This window comes from Watersipora subatra, chromosome 5 (assembly GCF_963576615.1).
Source record: "Watersipora subatra chromosome 5, tzWatSuba1.1, whole genome shotgun sequence".
Classification (NCBI taxonomy): Eukaryota; Metazoa; Bryozoa; class Gymnolaemata; order Cheilostomatida; family Watersiporidae; genus Watersipora; species Watersipora subatra.
Genome location: NC_088712.1, coordinates 61791233 through 61805185, shown reverse-complemented (window position 1 = coordinate 61805185; position 13953 = coordinate 61791233).

Genomic DNA, 13953 nt, shown 5'->3' with positions numbered 1-13953 from the left:
ATTTTTTCAGCTAGAAAACAAGTGTAAAACTGCTATTTTTTACCTCGTCACTTTATTGTAGAATGAAACTTTAACATAATACTACATTAAACTTTTGATCAACTTTGAAGTGCAGGTTGATGTATAGAAGGAAAATTAAGTGTTAAGAAAAAGTTTATATTTTTGGTTTTGTTAAGTTTTATAGCAAAATGTTGCAAACGTGTATATGCATTGTGATCTGCTTTAAATACAACAATCTAAGCATTTTTCCCAAAACTCTCACAACTTTTCTACTCACAGATTTTAATTTTATGCTGCGTCAGGTAGTTTAAATCTTTGCTTACTATCAACAGGATTGAGATTTTCAATCAGTTCATGCTTTGATCCCGCCAGAATTGTAAAGGGTTGACTTATCAATATCACTCTTAATCGCATTTGGTGTTTTGTGGTAGCCATATTTAACTGATTACAGGTTTCTATAGGTCCCATCAATTTATGCAAAAAATGTATTCCATAGAAATATCCCTTACGATATCTCATAGAAATGTCAGGTTGAGATGTCAAATTTTAAATTCCAAAGGTTCACACAAAAATATAACAACAAGATGCCACATGAAACATGTTATGTAACGATCTCATAAGATGATGACATAGAGATATAAGATAGCAATATCAGGTGGATATTTTATATGGAGGTATCCCAGAAAGAGAGAACATATAGCGTTATCACATAAAGATACCACATAAAGACTTTCATTGAGAAGTAACAACTAGACAGCGCACAAGAATATCTCAAAGCAAAAACGCATTAAAATATCTGACAGCGATAGTCCCCTAAGGCATCATGTAAATATGTCTCATAAAGGTATCCAACAGACGCGCTGACACTTATTATCTAATAATATGTATCCTATGGAGTAGTGTTAACATGTGATTGTTACATTCGTGATTATTTGGAGTTATGTCCCTCAAGCAGCACACGCATCTACCAACCTGCTGAGGTGCAGGGAGTCTCATACTGCTGCATTCTAAGCTAACCTTGTCACGATTTACTTTCTCAGCGGTTCAAAACCTTACATAGAGTTTTCTTTCAATGATTTAAGTTTAATTAAAAATTAACTTGCATAAAATTTTAGTAGATTTTATCTGAAAGTATCGGTATTTTTCTATCATTTGTGATTGTTTGTTATGTTTGAAGTGATCTGACTGCCAGGATGTTTCAAGATTAAAATCAATCAAACTTGATCGTGATTAAAACACTCAGAAAAGAATTATGTGTGAAATGACATCACTAGTTGTTATAATTGCAGTAGTTAATATCAGCTAATCCATTTAGGTTGCAGTGTTACATGTCTCTATTCTGTCGGTCTCTTTGTAACTATAGACATCATAATTACACTTTCAATTAATTTTAAGCATTTTAATCCTGATGAAGTTTTATCGATTTTAATCTTGAAACATCCTGGCAGTCAGATCACCTCAAACAACAAAATCAAACGCAAATGGTAAAAAATACAGATACTTTCTGATGTTATCTACAAAATTTTTGTGTAAGTTCATTTTTAGGCAGTTGTAATGCTGACTTAGTCTGGCAGCTGATGCACTCATACAACTTTTTTTTTGCAGGAACACGAGTGCAGCAAGGAGAGCTGTCGACAGATAGAGGCTGAATTGCAGCGGGTGGGTACACTCATGGTCTCCCGTATCCAAGCAGCTTTATTAACTCTCAGCCTTTACTTTGACCCTAGTTTCACATTCACCTTGACCTTAGTTTCCCATTCACCTTGACCTTAGTTTCCCATTCACCTTGACCTTAGTTTCACATTCACCTTGACCTTAGTTTCCCATTCACCTTGACCTTAGTTTCTCATCCACCTTGGCCTAGTTCTACATCCACTTTTACCTTAGTTTTACATCTAGACGACCTGCTGTCTCCTTTTCATCCAGTTTTGTCAATGCTGTCAGATAAGGTGCAAGGTCCATTTATTGCACCATCAGACAAAAGCTAGAAGCTGCTTGGACTGAATTGGGATTACACTGACTCATTATTTTAAACGACAACAACAAAACCTTCGGGGTGTTTTTAACTTCCCCATTCATATCCTATAAGGGAATGACCAAAATAAACAAAAGCCTATGCCTAGTGTGACATGTGATATGCATTGATTTAGGCCACCCACGCAAATGCCAAAACTTACAACTATGGCAGTGACAGGGAGCTGATAAGGTAGTTAATCTAATTATGACTCCAAAATGATGGAGCACCAAATGAGGCAAGGTTTTGTTTACCGTAACCTAAAACCTATTTTTATGGATTTCGGGCTGTAGGTTTACATGATAATCAGCACACATGTGCATATCGACCAATTGGACCCTATTCAACTATGCTCAACTTTTGTACCCAATCAATACCAAAACTGTATTGATACTCCTACATTGTAACATCTTAACCCTTTCGCCAAGTCAAAATCTCCGAAAAATGTCCGAAATTGTGTAATTTTTAGTTGACAATTCAATAAAATCGGTATTTCATGAATATACATGATTTCAGCCGATATTTGCTAGATGGTTTTGGCTGTGATGTTTTTTATTAAAGTAATATACTTTGTTTGGAGCTTTTCACAAACCCTTGTTCAGACACAAACCAATAATTGCCCTTCATCTCTCCATAGTAGCACTTTCCTGTAAATACAGTTTGGGCTGTGGTTGCAGATACTCAAATCTTTACATTCACTATGTTTCCAGGACTCGCACAATTAGCTTGATTGGAATAATTCGAACGATTCACAAATGTATAGTTACTTGCGAATTCAGCGTTTCAATTGAACACCTGTCAATGCGGATTTAATGCCAGCGCTGCACCCCATAGGTCAAGTATTAGCCTAATTAATGACTCTATAAATAGCTACGCAGTCTTGTCACTCTAACCTTAGCAGCAATCGTTCGAAACGTTGGCGCACTTGAACTGCTGAAATCGAAATAAAAACGACTGAAGCGTGAAAGTGTTTATAATGTAATAGCCATCGATATTCTAATGCGCATTATTCACTAGTGCCGTTTCCATGATTCGCAAGCACGATGGGTTCGATAAAGTTTTGCAGATCGCAAAACTCGCGTGTCTAGTGGATTCATGCTGTCTCCATGACGCAGATGGCTTGCGGATTAGCTCAAATTTGCGAATTATGCCCATCATGGAAACATAGTGACTGTGTATACTCATAATAATTGTTAGATTCTGGGATTATAAGCTCTTATAAACTACTTGCACCTTGCTCACTAGAAAAGAAGTAGTAATCAAAATACTCTAATGGTGGAGTATCAGCAGGTGGTGTGAAGTTGGGTCTGAGTGAGAGGAAAATTTGTATAGCGTTGAAGGCTTGTCACCATCTAAGTCAGTTACATTTTTCCAACCATTAAAAGCCTGTGTGATTACATATGCCCTATCTTTTGATCCCTCAGTAGTAGTGACCAGTGTATTAAAGCTAGTAGCATGGGTATTGCTTGTATTTGTGTTGCATTATGAGACACCTTTTTAGCTTTCCGCTTTCACGGCACAAGTGATGTAGCCTTACCATTGTCCGAGCTACCATAACCATGGGTTTTATCTATATATTCAAAGTTTTAGAGTTGACATCGCTACTATCATGTGAATTATTGTATTGATCAGTTAAATGATCGCTGACCACCGCAGGATCAAATAACAGTTTTATTCCTTTATTTCGAAAGTTGAATCACTTGCTGACTGATGGTTTTTCCATTTTACATTTTTACGATGGAATTGCGATTTCGTATTTGTTTGGCTTGTAGCAAAGAGAAATGCCCCTCAAATAATCGTTTCATATCATAATTTATAGGAAAATATCTTGACGACAATATTTTAATCTTACAAGCGTCGTATTTTACTGTCACTAAGCAACGGCTTTATAAAGTTCCATCGAAAACGTTGCTCAAGTCGTATACCTATGAAACCGATAAACGATGTTTTGTCTTTTTCCCAGTGAATGGGTTTAAGTTGAACTTGCACAGGATTTTCAGTAATTTTATCAGAAAGTATCAGTATTTTTTTGAATTTGCGATTTTTTTTACGTTTGAGTTGATCTGATTGCCAAAATGTTTCAAGATTAAAATCAACAAAGCTTTATCACAATTAAAATGCTCAGATTAAACAAAAGTGCAATTATGAGTAATAAATTATTAGTTGCAAAGACATCAAAAGAACAAAAACGTGTAACGCTGCAACTTGAACACAATAGCCATTATTAACTATAGCAGCAATAACAACTGGTGATGTTATTTCACACGTATTTGTCTTTTGAACGTTTTAACCGCGATCAAATTTTGTCGATTTTAATTTTGAAACTTCCTGACAGTAAGATCACATCAAACATCAAAAACAGTCGCAAATGATAAAAAATATTGATATTTTCGGATGAGATCTACAAAAATTTTGTGTAAGTCATTTTTAAGGCCCGTATAACTATGGAAACATTCCATAAGAGAAGAGTGCAAAAGCCATCTAGCTGCTTCTTTGTAAAGAGATTTATGTCAGCGGCGAGTAGCAGCGCATGATTGCTTTAACAAGCTTGTCCAACCAGTCAGCTCCTGTCAGCCGCTGCCGCTCACTATGTTTCCATTGTAATAATGATGCGAATTTGGAGTTGTGCACACTTTGAGTTACTGTGAGACAAATGTTTCAATAGACATTCGTATGTTGCAGATTAATGTGCGCACTTGGTTAATAAAACTGAGGAATTCTACACTACTAGCCATAGCAACGCATTGCTGTCTCATCGATTGGAAATAGTAATGACTGAAATACGGAAAATGGTTGAAGCGAGTAGCTTGGGCTGAATTTTTTCGCTCATCATTCGCAAGGGCCGTTTCCATCTTTTACTAGCATGAAACTTCCAATAATTTTGCTTGAGTTGTTGGTTTTTGACTGGTTCCATCTTGCGGATGGCGCAAACTTGCAAATTAACCATGGCATGGAAGCATGGTGCTTGTGATTACATGTAGCTATTAGCTAAACCTGTTTCCTAAGTTTGATTGGCTTTTTCTCACTAATCATCGCTTTACTCTATTCTTGAGTAGTGAGAAATGAAATCATTGCAAACCTACTTTACCAGCCGTTCAGTATTGTCAGGTTAAAGTGCTAAAACTTCAGACAAATGCATGCGCTCTTATACTCTAACCTGCGGCTACTTTCTAGTGCAAAGCTGAGCTGAGGGAAAAAGATGAGTTGCTTGATGAGCTTATAACAGCTTTTCAGGAGGCACCCATTAAAGTAAGCATTCGCTTATATTCTAGCAGCTTCGACAGTCTCTTGAACTAGTTGTATCATAGCATTCACTCAGTTACCTTAAACAATAATGAGAAAACTGATCTCAAAAAAGCGTGATAACAATGCTAGCTTGTGATAAAATCATGCTTTTGTAGCTCATTTTTTCCAGCGTTCAGCTTATTAAACATCTTGTAGCAAGCTACAAGCAATGTTAAATAGCTTATCTACCTTTCAGAAAAGACAGAGATTATTTTGAAGGCTGAATTTAGAGAATAATGGGTTTTAATACACCCATCTCTATAATTGTAGATCAGACTAAGCATCCCCAACTTCCATCCCTAAAAAGATAGGTTACGTCCCATATTTATGGGCGGGGCTTGTTGTGTTGCTGATGACATCGATATTGAATCACCGGGAAAAAGCCTTCAAAAACAAAAACGACTTTGAAAGTTAATCAACCAATCTTTATTTTGAGTACAAAATCGGAGTCCGCGTGTCTGATTTACCTATGAACAAACAATGAAAGCTGTTCGTGGCAGTTATGCTTTAACATCTACTCTCAACTTTGTATTTTAACACTTGTGATTTCATCTGTGAGTCATTGTCCACGACCATTAACACTCAGATGACGATAATGATTGTCTATGAAAATACAGTGAAGGCCTTGTGACGTAAATCTCCATTTATGTAAAGTCAACTAAAAGTAAAGAGTATATGCAGAGTTTTGTTTGTATTATGTAAGAAATTTCTTATATAACATAAGGTGGTAAGTTAGCAGTGGTTCTGAAATTCATTTTGCGTAGCATTAGTCCCATAGTTAGCCTTAAAAATATCATTTTCTTTGTTGGCTCACTTGAAAGAGAAACAACATATAGAGTTGTTTATTAAATTTTTTGACCGTAGTTTGGGCATATACAAAATTTTTCTTTTATTCTCTGCCGCATTGACTTTGTTGTGGAAAAAATTAAGAAATTTGATTTAAATTGCTATTAAAGTGTGCACTCTAATTAACTTACCGTAAAATTAAAATAGCTGTGGACCCTAAGCCAAACGTAAGTAATAATTTAATCAAGAAAAAAGAGTTGACGATACAAACCAATAATACCGCAGTTACTGTACAGTCATTAAAACGAAAAAATATGTTTAGTTTTTAACTTTTTCAAGGCTCAAAAAAGTAATTATCGGACAATCTTACAATGGATTAATCTATTTACAAGTATTTTATGCTCTGTATTACATAAAATCCCTATAGCATACACGTCATCGGAACAGACTGTTTATGTTGTAGGGACGTATATTGTGTCAAAATATTCAATTGAAAATGGCACACACGTTCCACTCTACGAGAAGTATTTGTAACCTTAAATTTGGTAGACTTTAATCTATCTAACAATTTTCCATAGACATCAGCTGATAGTAGTCTTTCGTTAGCTTCAGTTTTAATCTCTTCTTAGACTTTCTCTTTGATTGGCTTTTTTACAAATGATAGAAATAACAGCGATTCATGTACATTTTATGTTCAAAGTGGAGCAGGAGAAGCCTGGTATTTGATTATCTAGCAGTTTTGTCTAGAACAGCTCAATTACAAATGAAACTAATATTATATTCCATATAAATAACAGATGCTGTTTTGCGCTTGGTGCTCTTCAGACTGCGAGTGGTGGTTTGGCGAGATGGTGCAGTGTGGAGGCGGTGCTTATAAATTTCTAAAAAAATAACTAAATGAATATGTATTTGTACTTTATTAATGCATCGAAAAAGGCTAAGTAGAAGTTGGCATATCATTCAGCACACTTAATCTGAAACAAGTTATAAATTGCTTGTCTAAGACTGACGCTTCATCTAATCTATAACGTGATATTTGAAGTGGGAGTATTGATATGTATATCATCCAAGTTATATTACGCTACTCCACATATAATTATTGTATGCATATTATATAGGCTATATAATGAAACTCTACCTATGATTACTAGTATGTATATCATCTAAGCTATAACATGATACTCTACCTATGATTACTAGTATGTCTATCATCTAAGCTATAACATGATACTCTACCAATGATTACTGGTATGTATATCATCTAAGGTATAACATGATACTCTACCTATGATTACTGATATGAATATCATCTAAGGTATAACATGATACTCTACCTATGATTACTAGTATGTATATCATCTAAGCTATAACATGATACTCTACCTATGATTACTAGTATGTCTATCATCTAAGCTATAACATGATACTCTACCAATGATTACTGGTATGTATATCATATAAGGTATAGCATGATACTCTACCTATGATACTAGTATGTATATCATCTAAGGTATAACATGATACTCTACCTATGATTACTAGTATGTATATCATCTAAGCTATAACATGATACTCTCCCTATGATTACTAGTATGTATATCATCTAAGCTATAACATGATACTCTACCAATGGTTACTAGTATGTATATCATCTAAGTTATAACATGATACTCTACCTATGATTACGAGTATGTATATCATGTATGGTATAACATGATAGTCTACTTATGATTACTAGTATGTATATCATCTAAGCTATAACATGATACTCTACCTATGATTACTAGTATGTATACCATCTAAGCTATAACATGATACTCTACCTACGATTACTAGTATGTATATCATCTAATGTATAACATGGTACTCTACCAATGATTACTAGTATGTATATCATCTAAGCTATAACATGATACTCTACCTATGATTACTAGTATGCATATCATCTAAGTTATAACATGATATTCTACCTATTATTACTAGTATGTATATCAACTAAGCTATAACATGATATTCTACCTATGATTACAGCTATCTGTATTATTAAGCTTATAGAAGCATGCATGAAGGTCTAACACCTATCTCTTCTTTATACAATTATCTCAACTTGGTCTAATGTTATGATTTTAGCATGAGTTCTACACTGAGTAAAAAGTCCAGCAATGTGTTAGGTGTCTTCTCTAATCTATATCGTTCAAGCAATGCCTAGAGCTGGAATACATCATATCCAACCTATGTTCTACGCAAGGGATAAAAACATGCCATGACTTATCTGACACATAGCTATTCTTTTCAATTTATCTCTTATTTATCATATTTACAGTGGTTGTGATGATGTAAGGTAAGCCGGCGTAGTTCTTAGGCTATTCAAAGATATAGTTTGCCTGTTACTTTGTAATAGCCTGGCGTCTGTTGTACCCATTGTCACATCAACCTATATAATCGTCTACACAGTTTGTAATGTTGCTCAATATAAATATTACATTTTTTGGTTTGCTCTTACTGGCTGTCTTCACTCTGTTGAACACTAAATGACCATTTCCTTTAAGGCCAAAGCTTTAGCCTGAGCTTTACTCCAGCTAGTGGGCTAGTAATAAATTCCAACTTAGCTCGATGCTAACGGCATCAAGGCTGATCTCGAAATCCCACTAATCATTATTTGCCAAATTTACAAAAAAATTAGCAAAATCGTAACGCAAGCTTCAGTAGCAGCTACATAAGATTTAACAGCTAATACTACCTCGTAGTCAATGAGGTCCTGCTGACTTACTAGTAGAATTTAGGAAATCATTTACAACTAGTTGATATTTGACGACAGCATGTACCCCCTATTTGTAAATCTTAGGTGGGCAAACATTTTAATTTCAACCTTTTGGAGATTTACCAATGAAATCATGGTTTATTTAATTAGCTAGTACGCTTTATCATATAAACCACATCAAGACACTACTGCACTTGAGTATATCTGCCTTATGATTGGTCAGTTATTAATTATTAATTTATAAAGCTTGTCTAAGTGATTGTTTGTCACGCCTTGACTGTTGTAGAAATGTTGACGTTTTTAAATTTACTACCCTAGGACGCTTAGGCATTCGCGTCATCTAACTTTCACGTTTTCACGGAGTCATCCTCCCGCGAAATTTCATGATCGAAACTAAATTATCATAACGAATGAGCGAAAACGTGAAAATATATAGCTTTTTTCATTAATATTCGCAATAAAATCGTCAAATAGAGGTACCTAGACATCATTGATAATAGTCCAAGAAACAAATGGCAGCAAGCGATCAAATTGAATTATCGATCTCGCCTACACATTTCTATCTTCATTTTACAAATACAAACTAGTCCCAAATTGAAACATTTTTCTTACTAGCGAACTGGACCTGAGGAATCTAATTTGTTTGTTCCACTGCATTTATTTTCACATCACTATATTTTCACACTCATCAGAGCCGCAATATTAAGTTGCAGCAAAATTTGATTCTGTGTGCTACTCACGAAACTAAATACTAGCGAAATAAAAGTGTCCTAGGGTATATGATTTTGTGTGAAGGAACTCAAAGCTGAAACTATCCTTGGCCAAAGGCAGAAATGAAAGTCTGAGCCGACGTTGATCATAAATAGAAAGATGAAGATAGGTTAGTTTCTCAGGGTTTGCAGATTGCTTGTCTTTATCCCTTTCACTACCGCATTAAATTCTGACTGAATGATTCTGATTGAATCAATTCCAAATGGATTTTCAAAAAATCGATATAACGCTAATATTTATGCAATATCTCGAGAATCAATGCAGATATCGTTTTACTGTAAAATGCATCTTATTCAGAAAAATTTTTCTACAAAATAAATATTAAATTGTTTAGTGAATCCCACTCTCGCAAAATTTCTGACGCTTCCTTTGCATTGAAAGAACGCAGTGAGTTTATTATTGCCATGATGATAGCAATTTGGTTTGCCCGTTTGAAAGAGGAGTAAAATGGAATTCTTAGCAAAAAGATTTTTGATTGGTTGCACGTAATTGGCAACAGGGTTGTTTTGTTGGAGACAAAGGTTGATTGCTTTAGCTAATGTGTAGGCTTCGTGATGAAAAGAAAAGTGAAACCATATTAATAAGCTGATACATTGGCTTACGGTCTGTAGCCTACTTCTATTACGGCGAAAGAGTTAATGCAGCAGTTGTGTCGATGCCCCTTACACTACTGTTATCAAAATTTTTCCTACCTATTGTTAATCAGCCATGGCCTAGTAATATCAAGCGACTCATCTGTAGGCAGTAGATCGTAGTTCAATTTCAAGGTGAGCCAAAAAAGGTGTCCGATCTCAAGTTATCCTCCTTACCAAATCACCAAAACAGGTTATTCTGTACAACGGCAGGCAATCACAAAACTGGCATTTGATGAGAACAAAACTCCATTATAATCCTTTGTACTTAGAACTGTATGTTCTAGTTCAGCTTATGGTTTCCTCTTGCCATGGATACGCAACACAAGTGCTTCAGTGGTAAGATGGCTATCGGAAAACTGTTCAAGTTATAACTCACCTTTGTTATGACACGGTTATTTCATCCATAAGTTGGACACAGCAAAAATCTGCAAGTCAGGCCAGTTTAGTTATTCACAAATTTTTACGGAATATTTCATGCTTACAAAAGATGTAAACAGCACTTGCAGATGATATGCAAGAAAATGTGGCGCAAGCTATTCCATTTTGAACATTTTCCACATTTCAGCCGTTCTTATTTTGATTCAAGCAGTTTCAAATGTGCTGCTATGACCTCTGACGCAGAAATCCTTATCTTTTATAACAAAGTGCCTGTGTTAATTCGTATCACACGAATGTCCATTGAAACACTTATTGCGCTGCAACTCAACATGTGCACACAACTCCAAATTTGCTACAACCTTGTCATGAAAACATAGTGGCTGTCTCTTGTTGCATCCCCGAGTTCTTTAATTTTTTCACTATAAGTCAGCGTTTGTCACAGCCACTCCAGAAGAGTCGAACCTTATATGATGATGCTTCACTTTTACTACTTTGTCGCATGACTATTTTCAACTTCCTCTACACCATGGTGCCTTACCAGAACTACCGGCACCAATGTGGAACCAGTTGTTTTCACCAGCACAAGATGCAGATAACTTATCTTTTTAAAGCCAAAAGGTAGTACTTTTCAAAACAATAGACAAAAATGAAATAAAACTAATTCAAAGTCTTATTTAGTTATTTATGAACTGAAACTTAGGTTCTTCTTTTATGCCAAGTTGTATGTTCCAACATTTCTTATAAGCTCATTCTCTCGTAGAAGATTGTAATCTGTATGAAACAATGGACGAGCCTAATCATAGGCTTCTTGAAGGATGTGTTAGACTATGACTATGCCTAGTTCACCTATTATACAAATGTGAACTAAATGAAATCAAAATAAACATAGTCTCTGTCTGGTTGGGCGTACTTCACCAAATTTATCTGGCTATTCTGTCGGAATTAAAAATTCAAGCATTAATCTGCCAAGCTATATTCTGCACAAACCTGAACTTCATTCACTTTAAAGGTTGACTCGCAACAAAATTAACATTTCAGTTATTTGATATCAACAGATTCCCCATGTCTTATTCTGCTGTATTGTAGGTGTAAAATATGTGGAAATGTAATTACAAGCTCTTAAAAGCTAAAAAACAAACAGTTAATCGCAGCTATCACAAAAATGGGGTAAATCGGAATTCATTTCCAAAACGGCTCAAATTGGATGTAATTGAAAAAGATGGCTTCTGTTTACACTTTCATGCAATTTCATTCGTCAAAATATTTTCACAAATATACTTCACGCATTCAATAAAACCATGTTTATTGTCCTTTCGTGTCTATTTCATCATAATTGTAAGGCTGTCATTTGAACACTGATATCGCAAAGCCTACTGTAAAAATTCGTTTAATTTTTTAACCTTAGCTCGAAGGAGTGCATATCATCCTCTGATGAACATGAAAAACCTGTTGGTCACCTGCGTTAGTCAAAAAATGCTACAGAACTGTTCGCGCGATTTAGCAGAAAGTATGGGTCATATGATCAAATTACGACTAGATGATTAGACCAGGCTGAAATGATACTGTTAAGTAGCAAGAATTTATATTTGATATGGGCTTTTCTGTAGAACCCCAGTATTTTTCATAAACTAGTGCTATGAGAAGTTTTATACTGAGCCTTTTATCGGCCTTTAGTTTCGCGTGATAACATCGCGTGTCAAAACAATAATCAAACTGTTGGAGTACGTCAACCAAATAAAGAGATTCCAAACTCTGGTGTTTTCATGATGACTGCGATTAACTATTCGTTTTTAAGCTTTTAAGAGCTTCTTATCACATTTCCACATATTTTGCACCTACAACACAGCAGAGTAAGACATGGTGAACCTTTTGATACCAAATACCTGTAATGTGAATTTTGTTGCAAGTCAACCCTTAAAGACCTCTCTAATGTTACCTTGCTCCCATTTTTTTAGAATTTGGCTACATTTGCAACTGAGACATATTTTATTATTAATTATGGCTTGTCATTTGTTATAATTAATCGAATTGCAAAAAAATGGCTCGCTTACTAACGAACAGTTGACCAAAAGTGTAGTTTTAGTTTCATCCAATCGGACGATATCAAAAGCGTATAACTGCACAATTATACCGAGCCTCTTCACAGTTGTATTGTAACTCCTAATACCGCTTGATCAACTCAAAACCCTAAAGCCTGGTTTCCAGATGATAGCGCAATGATCGTGCGGGGCCCAGTGATCGGGCGCAATGCATTTTTTGGGCTGCGACGCAGTGTTTCCTTAACGCGCGTAGGCACCATGCTTGCATTGGACAGAGTGGGTAATTTCCTTACTTTTCCGTATGTGAGACCGATTTCTTCGGAAAACAGCACTCTGTTGCGCCCTTGTGCTGTCGTAGGAAAACCAGGCTTAATCTTTCGTACGGGAGACCGCTTTCTTCAGAAAAACAGCTTTCCGTTTGAATTGTGGGATAGATTGAAAAAGTCGAGCGGTGTATTGTGGGATACATCATAGCGCGCACCCGTCGCAGGGATCCATTCTGTTGGATCTTTGCGATCAGCGTATGCACGTCGCGAGCTCGTCGTGCGTTGACATTTCCATATCACAGCTGGCCTACGCACGACGTCGAGCGCCTAGTTGCGCACCTTGCGTTTTCATATGGAAACCAGGCTTTGCAGGTTCATCATTTTGACCCAAACAACTTTCTTTCCAAGATTTCAAAAAAGATCAACATTTCATTAAAGATTAACCCTTGCATGAACTAGGCAATAGACTTTGCATGAGTTATCCACTCCTACAGTATTAATCAGTTTGGTAGCAAGCGTGCGCTGTTTTTTCTAAAGCTCTCCTCATAACTTGGTAGTTGAAGCTACTAATGTCCTACCTAATGACACCTTACACGCTTCTAGAAACTTCTTCTAGAAAGTTTCTAATACGCATTAACTGGAACTACAAGGCTGGTCCATGATAGTTAATAGTGTAATACTTCGCTGAGTAACAGGAACAAATCTAATGATTAAGCCTCCTGTGTCAACAAGGAAATGTGAGAGCAACCCTGGGCTTACTCGCAATATTCATGCCATATGAGCATCTCAATCATTGCTCAGTGCTAGTTCAGAATATAGCTTCACTCAAGCTACCCTATATTCCTAATGGTTTCAGGAAAGTTTGAAGGGCGTTGATAAAACAGTCGCTTTGGCTACTCTCTTTGCCATGCAAGTTCCAAAAACCTATCTTTGTAAGGAGAAAGGGTCATATCAAGTGCTTGCAGTATTTAAAAGCAGCCTATGGCTATGCATTTGCTCAGTATATAAAAAATGTAGC